Source organism: Pieris brassicae, chromosome 1 (genome assembly GCF_905147105.1).
Source record: "Pieris brassicae chromosome 1, ilPieBrab1.1, whole genome shotgun sequence".
Lineage (NCBI taxonomy): Eukaryota > Metazoa > Arthropoda > Insecta > Lepidoptera > Pieridae > Pieris > Pieris brassicae.
This window is the reverse complement of record NC_059665.1, coordinates 1,963,220-1,978,669: the sequence shown is the minus strand read 5'-3', so window position 1 is coordinate 1,978,669 and position 15,450 is coordinate 1,963,220.

The following is a 15,450-nucleotide window of genomic DNA, read 5'->3' as shown; positions in this document are numbered from 1 at the left end:
CGAGACGCCCAAAAAGGACATTCATCGCAGCCCATGGACATTTTGAGTGGGTGAGTGAGGCCTGAAAGTTTATTCCACAGTTCGCTAGTTTATGTGTCCATTAAATTGTTAATAATATATTACGTAAACAAGTATAAATTAAGTAATTAAAACCGTAAATGGTTTATCCGCTTAGTAGCTGTATGTCACGTCAATCTTATAACTGGTTGCGTTGGAAGTAAAAAAATAGCTACGGATATTACGAAATAGGCAATAAGTTGTTTAAGAAACGACTATATTTATTTTAATAAAGCTTTAAACGAATGTCTATGGGCCACACTATCTCTTGAACACATATTAAATTCAATTTTTTTTTTTAAATAATTTTATGGCCTGGTAACGAGACTTTTAAGCCAATCAAATTCACTTCAAAAGTACCATAAAGAAAAATAAGCGCAAATATGTTTTTATTGCAAAAATACAATCGTAGTCCTTTATATTTTCATATTTGAAAAAGATTTCTACTGATTTTTCATTAGAAGACACAAAACGCAATCAACCGTTTTTTTTTTAATTTACGTTTTTAGCGCGCGAAACATAATCTAAACCGCCATATTATATGATATATAAAAATATTATTTTGATTTGTGGTACTTTTGAATTGAAGCAGCGATATTTTGCCGAACCCTTACAAATCTCTTGATTGGGTTTTATATATCAGTAGTAGGATGCTAATTTTATTTGTTTATATTTTTTGGAACTGAACTGATTTTGAAAATGTTTTCACTAGTACATATTCGGACAGCTTTATAAATCTCACATTACGTCTGGTTACGTTTTTTGGTTTCAAGTGATTGAAATAACATGCTCCATAGAAACATTTTTTATAACGTTAACTCCAATAGTAATGGCCCACGCATATCTGTCAAAAACCTAATGAACTCCAATTCGTATTCCATATATTTATTCATCAATCACAATTTACGTGTAATTATTCTCTTGTCATGCGCTATTAAGTAAATAGATAATTGCTGTTGCAATGTGTTCTGTGTTTACCATTTATTGTATTTCAAGATTTCTCATGCCAGTAATGCCTTTCTGCATTCTATGGGCATATAACTGGAAGACCTGAAACTGTCTACTCGCGCTATGAGAAATTTCAAAATACTAAAATACAATATTTCGTAATTCAGTTTGATTAAGGTGGAAATACATTGGGGCACATGGGTGTGACTAGGTCCCATTTTCTCGTGTTTTTTTTTATGAAACAGGAGGCTGACCTGATATGAAGTGATACCGCCGCCCATGGATACTCACATTGCTCGAAAAGGCTCGAAAGTGCGTTGCCGGTCTTTCAAGAATTGGTACGCTCTTTTCTTCAAGTTCTTAAAGTTTTTTCTTCTTAAGTTTTTCGTGATTAAACATTAATTTAAATAGCGTTTAGTTCACAGGTATTCTCGCATCTTCCTTATATTATAACAAATATTATTTGATGCCACAATATCGGTTACACATTTTTAATTACAACCTCCATATCCATAAATCCCCCTCACACTAAAATCGATTTGTCATATGTTATGTTTGCCCATAAATTGTCATATTAAACATTGTATTTTGTTGTTCTTGCACCTATGTATAAATGTGCCGAGTGTTGGCAAGCTATAAAAAAAAACTCCTAAAACTAAAATAGCAAACAAGCATTCCCAGAGAGCTCGCCTGGCCTTTAATTGGTCAGCTTTCTATGAAACGTCAAACGTTATTGTTACCATAAAGATGCTGATTATGTCAGGTTTTCTCTTAAAGGGAGTTTCGAGATAATTATTATGTATGACCAAAAATGAAGTCGTATAATTCGTTCCAGAATGACTTCCGCCGCTTAGCTATTTCGGTCACTCGTGTCTCAATTGTTTTATTGCAGCAAAACGGCCGCCTGTTTGCCTAGATGTTGTAGTTTTCCAAGCTGCCCTAGATATTTTAAAGGTCATTCCCTCCGAAGGTCGTTTCCTCCAATGCTGCCGCGTCACAGTCTTTAGTTAATACGATAATTTATATTTTTAAGTGGTATATTAAATTTAAATACAATTTATATACAAGTATTTAGAATTAAAAAGTAGCTACAACGCTATATGGGTATGGGAACCCTGTATGGTATGGGGGCCAATGGCTGGCCATGCGTACGACTTGAATTCGAGTATGCAGCGATGTTAGTTATTTCAACTAGTGTTGTTCCCACGAGAATGTAAGTGCGTGCTCATATTTAACCATGCCTCCTGCTGATAGAGGACTAATCTTTGTTTTAAATTTATTGTATTATTATTAATTATTTAACATGTCATGTGGAACATGGTGTGATGGTTGCAGCTCCTTACAAACATTGTGTAAGACAAAAAACTTGGCCAACAAAAAATACTGGTAGAGAGTTGCTAGTTCTTCTCCTCCGTTCTACGCCCTTGATTTCAGTGCTGGCTGTAAATGAATAAAATTAGAAGAATTTACCATTGACGTTGACGTTCAAGAAGTTAATAAGTGTACATTGAGTTACCGATATTAATAAATGATTTTCAATATATATGGTATTCCAACTGTGTTCAACAAGTATTCTGTTTAAATAGAACAGAAGCACCATAGAGTCATTGTTACCGTTAAATACGTGTTCTACCTATTAGTAAAAAATGATTGAATGTTCCAAAATTGTCAATGACTTAAATTATGTTTAGCAGATATCTAAAATAATAAAAAAACGAATGTCGTTGTAACTAAACATATTTTAATGTTTTAAATAACCTTAGCATAATTAATGTTAATTAAAAATAAAATAAAAAAAATATACGACTAACACTATTTGGTATTTAAGCAGCGTTCACTCCTGGTTTCGCACGGCTGGATATTTATTTTATTATATATAATATTTAGACATAGGTAGGTGCTTGTAGATACTGTTTTCTATAAAATTGTAATAGGTACATCACATTGCTTGATTGTCAAATTGATTATTTTTTCCGGAGCATACGCGTATATATTTATTGGTATTTTTTGCACAGCCTGTTAAATTATCGAAGTTCTTATATAGTTTACCTAATTGCATATAATGAAGTATTCTAGTGGTAAAATAATTTCATAGCGGTACAGTAATTTTGTAGCATATTCAATGAAACCAAACAAAAAATCAAATCTAGTAAAAATAAGAATTATTTAATTTGGTACCATCGGTCTTCTGAAGATATGCGCGTACATTTTGTTGATACATATTGTTCGAAACAAAAAAGCTTTAAAATGTCACTTTGAAAAAAGCTAGACTGTATTTCTGTTACAACCACAGCAACACAATATTATAAAAATACTTACAAACAAATATTTTCTTCGTTTAAACAAAATCTTTAAGCAGAAATAATATTTACAAAGAACGGCAAATTTAACACTCAACACTGTAGTATTTGCTTATTAAATACGAATACATTATTCTAAGATAAATATACAGAAATATTTTAAAGAAAATTCTCGTGTTACTAATACTCCTCCTGGAAGCTGGAGAATGGCTTTTAAGACATTCAAAACTCGGAAGGTCTAAATAAGTAAACTTAGTTAAGTTTCGCATTAAAAAAATTAACCCTTTATTTTCCCTTCTACCGATAATAGCGAAATGCAATAATCTCTCAATAGCCGTATCAGATATATATCTGCCGGGTCAGATAGTAACAATATAGACATCACGACACCTCTTACGTCTCATTGCCCATAGAGATGCGTAGGTTACCATGGTTACCATTTTTAGGCGGAATTAAAGTATATTTTCAAATGGCTTTGAAAATTGCTCAAGCTGTTTACTGTCTTTAGCTTGCCACCGACAGGAAACAAACAATTCAGGGAAGAACTGGCAACCGTAAGATACCCAAATACCGGTTGTAAGCCAGGAATTGAGTGTTAAATAAATCGTATATTATATGTGCTATATAGTTTATATCAGGTTTTTTTATTACGCAAGAAGAAATATATGTGATATTTAATGTTAAAAATAAAAATAAATATAAATATATTTCTGTACACGACGAGTTCTACCCATAAAAACGAGTAAAAATCAGATTAAACAATTTTACGTACGACTTATTTTTCAAGTATTTTTTCCTAGATCTTGCATTTTTTTTAGATTTTTGTTGTAATTGTGATTCTAATACACACAAATGTATTTGTGAAATATGTTAGAATCATGACATAACAAATAACATTGTACTGTAGTACAAGCCCCGAAATTGCCCCAAAATCCCAAAATCATATGCCGTCTAGCGCCTTACCTAACCTAACCTTTTCTTGGCATTTTTAGGCATACATTAGTCAAAACACATATTCGTTAACATTTTAAGACTTTATTTTTAAAACCAAAAATAAATTGTAGTTTGACTGGATTAGGATATTTGCATAAGTTTTAACCTATTTCGATTTCGGGTGGAAAGATGACATCTGTCAAATGACAATCATTTGTTGTACGACCACAGACACTTCAAGTATACTTTTCGATTGATTTAGCTTCAGGACAGTTTTACAATGAATCAGTGGCGCTACAATATAATATATTACGCATTGACCTGATATAGCATCTACTTTTATTAATTATTTTCTTTTATCGACAAGCAGGCAAACCTTCTATGCCGACATATCGTTTTTGTAGCCGAGATTTAGGTTTTCTTAGGATGTTTTTTTTACAAAACAGCATTGGAAGAAAAATCCATTGATGCTGCTATTAGGCCTTGAGGTTTTAGGCTCAAACTATTAGATTTATAAAAGCGAGAAAAAAATAAATCACTCCATTAGTTTTCCACGTCATTTATAACAGACAAATAAACAAATAAATAAAGATTTATGGTATAAGATAAGTGTGTAAATTAATTTAAAACTTTGCGTTAACATTCAAAACAGGAAGATTGTGACGTAAATGATAACATTTACTTAAAGACATTTTTATGTTTATACACATACAAAATGTGACATTATGACATATCGTCGCAATGAACCATATGAGGTTACGGTAACAATGCGTTTAGAGTCAAAGTAAACATGATTTTTGTATTATTATGGAATATATGGTAAGCGATTCCACTAAAAGCGATCATTAAATTTATATCGGCAGACATCCCTACTCATCGGCAAATAAGACGTAAGAGGATGTAGGCCGAGAGAAAAGGCGGCGTAAAACTTTCGGTACTCTACTCTTTTAAAATAACAAATCGTCATACACAATGACTATAGCAAACATATATAGAGGAAATCACAAGTAGGCAGATATGGTCCGGTCTTTATTTTGAATTATTGAATCCACTCAGTCCAGTTTCCTAGTGCGCATGTCACGAATCTCCGTTCCTCCAGGCTCAACATGCTGGCTCGAGAAAACAGCACCAAAAGACAGCTAGTACAAAAGACTAAAAAAACGAATCACAAGATAGCAAGTGGTGCCGAAATATCATGTCACCGCCATTTTGAAAACAAATATCGCAAATTAATTAGAAGTAGCTTGTCCAGCATTAGTCCCAGGCCCATTTATCAACTAGATAATCGTTAAATTTATATAAGCCACAGCGTTTCTTTAATACATTTCTTAAATTCATTGAACGTTTACTGTGATAAAATGTAACGTATGAATCCGGCAATATACTATAATTTATTGGTTTTGTATTGGATAACTTTTAATTTTATTCACAAAAGCTTTCAAACGCTGGTACATTAAGAAAAAAATACAACTTAAATGTGTCAACCACTTACAGGCATACGTTTATGAAGAAAATTATATAAAAATTATCGAAAGTAATAGTCATTTAAACTGTGTATATCCAGAATTAGTATCAGTTCTGTCTGCAAAACCACGTGGCTTAAATTATTAATCCATTAAATAAATTAATATGCGTAAAAACAGATTGTTGTTATCTGAACATGTACTTGATAATTTTATAAACACTTCTCAATAAAAGGCCGAAGATACCTAGAAATAAGGTTAGTTAAAAAATCTTTATTCATTTAATTCATCATGTTTCGAGCAGCATTTGCAGTTTGTGAGATACTGTGAAGTAAAATTTATTTTAGACTTAATAAAAATTATAAATAACAAATAAACAGTTTTCTTACTTTTAATTCTATGTAGTAGTAATAATTCAGCGCTCTATAACGTATAGAATTCGAGTTAGTCAAGAAAATATGAATTATACCTAATTAAAAAAAATTACGTCAAACTACTCTTTAGTATTTTTGAGAAGATAAGATAGCATCTGAAAAGTACATCATCATATTTTCATTAACAAATTATGGAAAAAATCACATAGTCAGGCCGAACAGTTGGTTACTTTGGACGTACACAAGTTAATGGGATAAGATCGAGCACGGGGTCACCGAGTTTTCTTTGAGGCAGGGATGGACCTCTATGTATGAACTGATGAAGTTCTTCTTGACCTCAACATGTTTTCCTTGATTGGAATCAAGCTGTTTTGAAGCTTAATTATTTTTACCATTTAGTACTTTATTTTATACAAGGTTCAGTATAATATCTTTTTAACGAGTACGTTAAGATTCTGAGACGCGGCGCACCGTGACTGACTGTCCCGTAATTCAATACATTTTTGACGTAAGGGATACCGACTTTATTCATGTGTAAATCGTATCGTTTTTATACTGTTGGGATACCAGTTTTAGGAACACGCGGTAACAATTTCCCTCAATCTGTTTCGCGACCAAGAGCATCTTGTGCGAGCCCAACTTCCGAGTTGCCCAATCCGGTGCGACGGTCACAGTGGAGTACGTGTGTATTCGCATCGTCGTCTCTCAGGCCTTTTATGTATTGTGTGTCGTCGTCTGGATTGCACTCCCGAACCCTTTCCGCGTTCTCTTTACGTATTAAGATGGACTCACAAGCTAGCAAGCAACGCTTTGCAAGTGTTCCACAGGCTATTGCTGTCAGCCTCCATCATACCTTTCACTGGGACCGGAAGCGACAGATCCAATTCGAATCTGGCGATTCCGGAGCTATGTTCAGAGCTCCACGCCGGAAAAACTTCTAAAGTGTTGTATCTGCGAAACCACAGTCGTAAATCTCATAGGAGAACAAACAAGATTCAGTGCACACAGATATAGTTCGATGTCATATAACTTCACGGTATGTAAAGGTTGAACAAATAAATATAATAAAATCATTGTTTATTAAAATAAATATCATAGCAAAACGCAGCAAAACTGTATGTTATAATTTGTTGATTTACAGATCTTCGTAGTAAGGGCCTATGTAGATTCGAAATTCGTAAGTTTGACTTTGATATGTAGCAATAATACATCGTCTAATCAATTAAGATATGAAATAATTAATTGGGTATTTTCCTAACGTTAATAAAAGAAACACCTTGTCTATATAAACGTTACTTTCTTTAACAATATTGGTGCATCTACGGCTCAATCTCAAAGATAACATAGTCTCAAGGACGTCTGATTAGATAATACAACGCTAAGCTGTATTTTGCTTTCTTTTCTAAAATTACAGAAATTATTATCGCTTTACGAAATAGCCGAAGTTATTCTTTGGCACTCATATTATTCCCCCATTGACAGATGGGAAAGGGCGCCAGCTAGTATTGTATAAAGGAAGTGAAAACTTCAATGTGGATTGTTAAATAAAAAAATCATGTAAAAATTGTAACATGAAAATATTGGAAGAAGCGGGATGACTTGAACTTTGTTTGACAGTATCAATTTAGTTTTTTCTTTAAAATATTAATTGTTGTTTGTTTAAGGTTTCAAACATAACTCAAAATAACTTTATTCATATATGTAAATATTACACTTTAGAACGTCAACAGAAAAGATGAACAATTGATTCTAAATATTATACTACCAGTACGCAAGTCAAGGGCGTATAGTGGACAAGAAGAACTAGCAAGAAACCTTCTGCCACTCTTTTTAATCGCCAAGTTTTGAGTCATAAAAATTGTTTACAAACAATATTATTTATTTGAACTGGAGCAAATCAATCCCAAGAATCAGGATCATTTAAATATTCGTCCAGCTTATAAAAAGGTTTATTGATTAATACACATTTAATGAGGGTTTTGAAACGTTGGTTGTAAAAACGAAAACATTTCCATATAGGGAGTGATTTGTCTCCTGAGCCTGGTTGGTCGTACGCATAGATTTGTTCTGTTTCGAGTATTATATTCGTGATGGTGCGTGCTGTTAGGGTAAAGGCTGTTAATGCTGTTTAAGCCAGAATTCGTCGAAACCCTATTTAGGAAGCAAAAAATCTTATCGTGAGAAATGTATTCATTTCTCTCTCTGACTCTCGCGTTATACAACAAGACCTGAAGCTTATCGTAGATATACAGCACATGCCCTCAATCATTATTTACAACTAAAGAAAAGGATTGATCAAAACGCCTTTTATCTCTATACGTAGGTGAAAACCATCAGAAATAACATCTTTACGGATGAAAAAATTTTCTCGATTGAAGGACACTACAATAAGGACAATGATAAAGTATACCTAAGCTCACAGTTCTAAAGAAGCTGCTCAAGTTGTCGGAAAGTTACAACGTGGTCATCATCCAGCGTCAGTGTTGGTTTGGTGGGGCGTGTCTTATGAAGAATTCACAAAACCACGTTGTTATGAAAAATGAGTGAAAACTTCAGCCAACGTGTATAAAGATACAGTCTTGGATCATGTTGTAAAACCTCTCAGTTAAAAAAATATACCGTGGACTTTCCAGCAGGCTTCTGCAACTGGTCATAAGACACGAACTACCCAAGCCTGGCTTGGAACCAACGTCTGGACTTTATAAGAGCTGAAGACTGGCCCTCATCTAGTCTAGAACTTAACCCTATATACTTCAAATTATGATCAGTCTTAGAGGGCATAGCCAACTCTAAGCGACACGGAGACATTGAGTCTTTTAAAAAAATCCTTCGAGCAAGCATTTCCCTTAGAAACGGTGCGAAACAGAAATCCATAGTTTCGTGGCCAAACTGATCAAAGCCGAAAAAAATTTTCTATTCGAAATGGCCTTCGAATAGAATATTTATTCATTTTTTGCTTTACAAAAATGCATTTTCATTTACAATAGAACTTATGGCTTGACTAGGTATATGGTCTAAATGTTGTATTTTATAATATGTTTGTGACAAGATGACTTATAAGTAAATAAATAAATAGTTAAGCAATTAAAGTTATTAATTTATAATCAAACTTTTTTTCTACTCCCTAGAGGGGGCAGCTGCCTGCTTGAAGTTCTTGATACACTGGCGTTTATTAAAAAAAATAAACATGTTTGTATGTAGAAGTTTAATATAACTACCAAATAAAACCATATGGATGTTGTAATCTGTAATGGCTTTGTATATTATGCTTATATGCTCATTAAAATAAAATTAAAGTTGAATGTATAAATATAATAATTAATTTAAATTTGCTTTAAATTAATTTTACTTCGGCTTGAAACGTATAACTAAATTTCTCATCGCTGTTTGTGTACCCAAACATGTCCGATTTGACAGATTTTAATTAAATTTTTTGGGTATATTTATTTAGAGGGTTTATAAATGTAAATATTTAAATACAAAGTATTTTTATTTTTTTATCATTTGTATTTACAAAACTTATGAAATAACTTTTATTAACCCCCATTTACTACCAACCCCCCTTTTTAATAGTAATATTAGTATTGAATAAACTTTATATGGCAAAACCGCCACCGTTAGGTAGGTAGGTAGTGAGGTAAGTAGGTGATTTTATTATATGGAGGTCCTGGATCCGATTCCCGGTGAATTAGTAATAGATTCCATAGTATCGAATTTATCACTGTAATGTGAAGTGAACATGAAATCACGATGCAAAGGACTTTTAAGATAACGTTATCAATATCTTATCATTAAGGCTTATGGAATTGAATATTTAAAAGATAATATAAATATTCCATTATTATTAAAGTCTTGATTAAGTTCTTAATTCAATAAACTTGTAAGCGTCAAGTTGAAAAAAATATGTGACATCTTAAAGTAAATGCCAAAAATAATTAGTAGGTAATTAAATGTGAAACAAATTATTATAATAAGGATATGAATCACATTTCAAAGTAGGTACTTTAATTAAATAATAAATTTAATTAAAATTAATGTTTTGTTTGTTTATTGTATAATGTATATGTCGCAGTAAATTAGTTAAATCAGAGAAATTGAACCACTAGACAGTTAATTAAATTTCGATATTAATCAAGTCGCTAGCATTTTGATTAAAATAAAGCAGCGTCGAAAACGTTTAACTATCTGTCTGACCGAAAGCCAGCGTGTTGATTAACAATGTTAAACAAGACTCCGCCATGATTAATTCATTTGTTATTGTTATTTCGGTGTGATCGTGAAGAACTGAGAGTTTGGAAATTCCGTGTTTTGAATTATTGTAAATGGTTAGGTTAGGTTAGTCTTGTTCTTAAGTAAAATGCCTGGCGAACCCCGAGGGCCCATCTTAAGGGCGTGTGAAGGGCTGAGGTGTTTTTATTGGGTGGGTCTCGCTACCCCTCTGAATAGCAGCCCCACAGTCCCCGCGTCAAGCTCGACATCCTTGGCGCGTGTCTGCGTAAGCGCATTTTCACCTCATAAAAGAAGGTTAGTCTTGTTGCCTAGGAACGTTTCGGAAACTCGTTAAACGTTTCGTTCACTCACTTGTCTTGAACGTCATGCGTCACGTTCGGAACTTTAGCGACTTGATTGAATATCGATTTTTAAATAAACGTCTAGAGATATGTCCGCAATGTGTTATTTGAGACTCAAACTTTGAGATCCAATAATATCCAAATTAAAACCCCAAAACAAACAATCCGGGAAAATAGAGGACACCGTGAGTCATTTCTGCAAAAACCCGTCATCTTTTAGTCGATACCAACTCCGGGGAAAAAAATACAGATAACACAACTTTCTCTATAGCTGTGATACTTTTGACATTCAACACCTTTTGTCTTCAGTCACCGTGACCACGTATGCTGTAAAGCACGCGAAACGTCGGAAAAATTTAAATTTACAATTATGTAAATAATTATAAGTGTATAATAATACAAATAGCTTTAATCCGGTAAAAAAATTGTTTTCTTTAAATGTGTAAAATCTATGTTAACCAAAGACTAATACTGTCTAGAGATTCATTTAACTCTCTGATTTAACTACTTTACTGCAACATATACATTTTTAATGACACGTTATGTTGTCGATTTACTGTTTTTTCGGTACTCTTGTTCTTTGTTATTAGAAACTAGTATAACCCGAATGTAATTTTGCTCGGTGATTCTCCATTCTTTGTATTTCTTGTACTTAATATATTATTTTAAATCATTTTTTTCGTAAATAAACGTGTATGACACAAATTGACAAGGCCAATGACAAACTTTCTGGTTTCATCATAATAACAGGAAACTACTATATTATTTATTTAATGTCAGTACTTAATTCTAGGGTATAAATGGGGTGTACGTTAAATATTACGATTAAACTAATGAACACGTATAGAAATGACGGTACACAAATTTACATGTTCATATACAGTACTGGTCTCACCTCTGGGTCCCGTCTATTACCCAGTACTGTACCTTAACGGGCGGTTGAATAAGGTACAGTACTGATACAAATTCCTAAAAGGCCGACAATGCACTCGCGAGTCCTCAGGCATTGCGTCCATGGGCGGTGCCTCATCAGGTGAGCCTCCTGGCCGTTTGTCCCTAGTTATATTATTTAAAAAGTACTGCCTTATAAAATTTACTAACGCGCAATGTACTCCGTACTCCGCTAGTATAGCGCCAGTGAGCTGTCAGGTATAATGATTCGCTGTTTTAATCATATTTATTACAATGATATAACTGTTGTCCTCTTCATATCCCTAATTACCTAATGAATACTTAATTAAGGTTATTAATACTTTTTAGAGTGTAAATTTGTTATAGTACAAAGTGATACTTTTCTTGTTTTGCAAGAGATAAGTAATGACCGGTGACCCTTAATTATAGTAAATTGTCGTTTATAACCTGTTGTTTGTCGCAATGTACTCAACTTGGTATTATATCAATTTTACACTTAGTTAGCGTGTAGCAAGTGTCAAGGTTAATAAAATCCTATTAAGGTTAAACGCAATATATTGACTTGATCTCAGTATTTTTTTTAATTTTTCTTTTAGAAGAAACTAAGTATTAACAACTGTGTATATGTAAATTAATTACAAGATACTAATCACACTATGGTTTACAGTAGTTGTGAACAATAAAGATATATTATAAAGATAACTTAATTATATAGTTGTACCCTGCGGTTTAAGCCGTATTTCTTTGGTGGTGGTGTGATTTTAAATAGCCTTCCTCAAATAAGCACTAATTTATGAATAAAAAAAGCTCTTTTACTATCTTGTATCTTATTTGCTTACTCACTTATAAATATAAAAACAAAAATCTGGTCAACCAAGTCCTGACAGTAGTTAAAAAGTTATGAACTTTAGTTAATTACTAGCGTGTAAGATACAGGCTAGGCCTAGTTTAAACGCTAGTGCTCATATAAGTATATTATGTATTAACCAAAATAACTATTGTATCTCAACGTTTCGTTGCCTATTGTATGTTTACAACCTGTACAATGGTAGTACAAAATGCAATGTTTTTGAGTCAAATATAATAATTTCTATTACTTTTTTGTTAACACATTGAGCGCAAATGCAAAAATCGTATGTAAAGTAATACTTCTCAATGACGTTGGGAAAATGTGGAATCAAATTGCAAGTTCCTGAACATCCCATTTCATTTCATGTAACTTTTAGTAATTTTTTACTGCTTTTACCAGTGAAGACAAACATAAATAAAAATCTTTGAAAGGCCTTATAAAAGATCTAACTTATTAATATTCTTTGCTCGTAATCAGCACATCTAATGATCCATCCATCCATCGCTGGACACTAAAATCCATCGTAATGTCCAACGCTATTCGGAGTTACAAAGTGAGAGCGCTGATACTTGGTGTATTAATTAATACGCACATGTCTTATAAAAGGGGTCCTTCGGTTAATGAACCGATCGAACCAAGCTATGCTAATGAGATATTCTGACCTCAGAATGATCAATGATAATCACGTAGAAATGACATGTGTTAAATGTCGTTTGGGCTAGAAATAGAACTGACTTTTGTACCGCTATTAAAACTATAAGGTAACCAAGCACGTTATACTTCGTTCAAAGAATATAATTAACTACACAAGAATAATACGTGTTTAATTAAAGTTACAATTAACACTCCAGGCCTTCTTTTTATGTTTATGAGTTAGTCATAGGCCATGAAAATCACGCAAAACATCGCGACGAGCTTTATAATTTTATTTATAATTACAGTGAAGTCCCGGTAATCTGACAAATTTGCTAGATGATGACTTTTCATCTAGCTAATTTGTCGTATTATAGAGTACTGTCTAAGACCTCCTATAGTCCAGAGTTTTTTTACAAAAGAGTATCTTTTAATCCAAAAAATTACAGATCCAATGATGAGATTCTATATGTTATACATATGTACTCTGAAGTACAAATAATACTTCATTATGTATGTCAAATTTAGTAAATTAAACAGAATACAGCAGAGAGCTTACATTTTAGTATAATGACATTAGAGAAGATTTTCTAAAAATATTCAATAATGAATAATAGATCGTGTTGGATTACAGGGACTGCGCGATAAGAAAGGGCTGGACTCCCGGGGTTTCACTGTATGTTAATGCAATGCTCTAACAGTTGACAAAATTATAATAACAGTTACTTAATGAATACAATAAGAATTCTAGTAGGTTAAACAGATTCACGAATATATATTCGTTTACAGCTTGTCTACGCCAAAACAAAAAAATATTAATAAAATAATTATTATGCAAATGCAGTGCAGTACAAGAGCAGTGTTAACCTAGTGGTTTCAGCGTGCGACTCCCATCCCTGAGATCGTAGGTTCGATCCGGCTGTGCACCAATGTACTTTCTTTCCATGTGCGCATTTAACATTCGCTCGAACGGTAAAGGAAAACAACGTGAGGAAACCGGCATGCAAGTGTGTCAGTGTCAATGTAGAATGTGTGTGTCAGGCACAAAAGGCTACCCTACTTGTCTTTTAGAAATGATGACGGAACAGAAATCTGAGGCCCATACCCAATAGGTTGTAGCGCCAATAAAACTTATTAAACAATTAATGATGGAAGAAACTTTTTGCTACACAGTTGTCTCATAGTACGTTTTTAATTAACAATATACTACCACCAAACTCATAATTTTACTGTAACTGACTTTCTAACGGTATGCCTTGTGTGTTGGGCTGAAAGCCGGCGCCTCATCAATGCTATTTGACGATGAAACAATACCTAAGGGCATGTCCCCCTACAAGGTGCAGTTAATTTTCTTTTTTTGCTATGTTTGATTTTTGTCCAAGTAACACTGGTGTAAGTCCAAAAACTACTAAGATATGTTAGATATGTCCAGGGTGCCTTGAATTGAAAGCACCAGAACCCACTTTGGGGGCTGTTCCTCAACACAAACCTCAACACAACACAATACCCCATTTTCACCTAATAATAAACGGTTTTATACGTTTAATCGGAATCCATAATTTTACTTCCCTTATGCGTCCTCAGGCATACAATTTCTTTCCACAAAAATAATGTATTTATTATAATGATAAATATAATCAATCGTCAAAGCCTAGGGCATAAATAGAAAATGAATGAAAACAATTAATAATTTTAAAATATTATAATTAATGTTAAAATTTATAACTTATCGATAGATTTATGTTTTGTTAAGTAAGTTATTGAAGACAAAGCCCCGTGTAAACAATGAACCGTATTTTTATGTTGTATACAATAACGAACATGAGAAAAAACATATTTAACACAAGTTATGTAACCTAAGTTTAGTTACAAAAAGTTAATAATTAGAAGTGAAAACAAAATGTAAACATACATGGCACACTTGAAGTGAATATAACCCCCCCTTTAGTTTTTACCACACTCATAAATCGTATTTTAATATTCTCGTTTCCGACAATGCCCAATAACATATCTCCTTTAGATTTGTGAACCCTTAGATAAGCCAAGTTTTAGTTAGCGTCGCAACCCTTCTACCCGTAATTTTATCTTAGTTATAAGCTCATGTTTTAAACCATTAAAGTTGGTACGCCAGGGAACGAGAGGGCGGACACGTTAGCAAAAGAAGCGGCGGAAAAACTCAGATCAAAACCAGAATACGCCGCAGGGGGCATATATATAAAACATCAGATAAGGCACAGGACTCTAGAAGTATGGAACGAGCGCTGCCTGGGGGGTGAAACAGCTGGAACTACAAAATTATTTATCGGCAATGTAAGAACAGCGTATAAGTTAATAAAAGAGAAGCGTTTCACTCCCCAGATGGCTCAAATTCTTACAGGGTACGGAGCCTTTGCACATTACCTGCATAGG